A 2849-nucleotide genomic window follows, 5' to 3' on the forward strand; every position below is an offset into this window, starting at 1 on the left:
ATTGTATCATTCGACACATTCGTTAGTATTTCACAAACATAATTAATTTCAAACTTGAATTTGTGAAATACGACCTTAAAATGATCTATTTTACCTTAAACGGGGCTGAAACTAAGTCCGGGAGGGTCGGAACGGTGACAAATGGGCTGAAAACAGGTTTTTTGAGCCAAATAAGCCGCCGGAGCCGAGAAGCCGCCGCCGAGTCGATCAACCCGTCGGAGCCGAGGGGTGTCGCGCTGCAAACGTGCCACATGGCACAACCAGAGGGTGACATGTGTGCAGCGGTCTCGGATCGAGGTGCGGGTTATGGGCCGGCCTGGCTGAAGGACGTGTAGGTGCGCTGGGCTGTGCGTGTTGGGTGTTGGACTGTGCTTGCGGGTCTCGGGTCGGTTGGGTTTTTGTTCTCGGGTTATGGCTGGTGGGTTAGGCCGTACTTGGGCTTACTGGTTTGGGCTGAGGCGACTGGGCCACGGGAGTCGTCGGGTGTTGGGCTGACTTACGGTTGTTGGACTCGGTTCGGGTCGCGAGATCCGGCCCTTGGGTCAAACTTCGTCTCCTTCACTCGGTTGCCTGCGGTTCTTTCCGATGACCTCTCTCTCTCCTCGCTAACGTCGTTTCGACGTTTTTTTCCTCCTGTTTTTCCTCCATTCCTGAGTCTCTTTCTCCCCCTAATTCCGTTTTTGGTATTGGTTTGGTTCATAAAGGTCTCACACTCCCGGATCTGGAAGGGTTCGAAAATCCGACGTTTCGTCTCCCTTGCCGACGGTGTACAACGTGTAAGACTCGTCTAAATCTACCCCTGATGTGTGCAAAAGGCTCTGAGATTACTTTTGTTATGGAGGTTTAGACATCGATTTCGTAGGGTTTGGCCTCGCCGGAGTTTCGTCAGATTTTCACTGTCTTCTTTATTTTCCCTTCTCTTTTTTGCTTCTTTGCAGGTGTCTTGGGTTGGCTGAAGGTCGGGATCGAGTTTCCTTGGTGACCCAGACTTCGGCTGCCCTTTGTGGGTCGTGTGGGAGCGAAAACTCCGGCGTTCGCCAGAGTTTTCGGACCTGCCGACGACTCCGTTTTTTTTTTCTTCAATCCGTTACACAAGATAAAGTTTTTGCCCAAGTACAAAAAACATAAAGTAGTTCACAAAATACAAAATTCACAAAGTTTGGCTTCAAGTTTATCATGTAGATAAGGTATCATCTTCAAATTCATCATTGGCATGAATAAGGCATGCATCACTTTATTCACCTATATAAATATACAAAATATATATGAATATATGATTATGTGAACACTTTAATTAACTAATGAAAAAATTATTTCATTAATTTAAATAAATAAACTTCAAAAATTACATACCGATAATCACTTTGTCGGATGACCAAGCAACTGTACTACCCACAGCTCTTTCAATACATGTCATTTGTGACGTAGGCTGCCACAAATAGGTATTGCATTTCTTTGGTATATCAACTCATACTCTAATAGCATGCGGTCCAATAGGGATGTGATGAACAAGAGCAGCTGGATCATTAGAAGACCATCGTCCTTCTACAACAATCTCTCCTGAGTCATGCCAATCTAGTAACTTGCACTTAATTTGTGCATTTTCTAGTACATCATCGGGTAATGTAATTGAAGTCCCAGCTGATATAGGACGACATTCTAGAATGACACCATTTTCATATTATTGATTACGATGTTCATTATGTGCAACTTCAATCGAGTGTTTAAAATACATTTTTGAAAAGTCTACACATTCATCCGCTACATAGCACGCTGCAATGCACCCTTCTGGTCGTGCTTTGTTCCGTACATAACTTTTCAATACCTTCATATATCTAAACGAGACATAAAGATTATGAAGATGACCACAATTACTACCAACATGATATTAAGAAGCAAATAATTCACCTTTCGAATGGTTACATCCAGCGATATTGAACAGGACCACATATATGAGCTTCACGTCCCAAATGGATAACCAAGTGTATCATTATACCAAAGAATGAAGGTGGAAAGTACCTTTCAAGAAGGCATAAAATGTCCACTACCTCTTTTTCAAGGTGTAACATAATTTCTCTCAATGACACGTTGACATAGTCTATTAAAGTATGAACATAGCTTATATATTGCATGTCTTGGACCTTTTGGGAGCAAGCGTCTAAGCACCACAGATAAAAGTTGTTGCATCAATACATGACAATCATGAGACTTCAATCCATCACTTTGCAATCTTGTAATGATACACACTTTGAAATGTTGGAACTGTATCCATCAGGCAACTTTAGATTATACAGCCTTGAACAAAATAATTTCTTCTCAAACTTCGACAATGTATGTGGAGCAGGAGGTAGGTAAGTTCGACCACCTCGCTCTTGAGGATATAGGTCTGGCCGAATTTTCAAAAGTTGTAAATCTTTTCTTGCATTAATTCCATCTTTTGACTTTCCATTTATTTCTAATAATGTACCTACAATACTCTCACATACATTCTTTTCTACGTGCATGAAATCCAAGTTGTGGTGTATTGGTAATTCCTAGCCAATAAATTATATGTAAAATTTTTAGTGGCCGTTTGAAACTTAATAACTTGAAGCTCAATAAAATACACCATAAATTTAGAGTTTGTCAACCTTTCAATATGGTAGATCGAAGAAAATGGATCGCTTCTTCCACCTTTGACTTGTGCATTGTTTCTTACTCTTTCTTTTTAAGCTTTCACATTTTCCCCAACAATTTTCAAAGTCTCGAAGTTTGGTATAAATTGCACTACTTGTTGCAATTTTGAGAGGTAATTTGTAACGACCCGAAATTTTCTACTTAATTTAAGGTCGCTACTATATACGTACCAT

At 40.9% G+C, this 2849-nt stretch overlaps 1 pseudogene; it reads right to left on the bottom strand.

Moving 5' to 3' along the window:
• Positions 1-1468: 1468 nt before the first annotated feature.
• Positions 1469-2504, bottom strand: LOC147794793 (uncharacterized; annotated as a pseudogene).
• Between the last annotated feature and the right edge of the window lie 345 nt (positions 2505-2849).

This window comes from Cucurbita pepo, chromosome 1 (genome assembly GCF_057944985.1).
Source record: "Cucurbita pepo subsp. pepo isolate OVF chromosome 1, ASM5794498v1, whole genome shotgun sequence".
In the NCBI taxonomy this organism is placed as follows: Eukaryota; Viridiplantae; Streptophyta; class Magnoliopsida; order Cucurbitales; family Cucurbitaceae; genus Cucurbita; species Cucurbita pepo.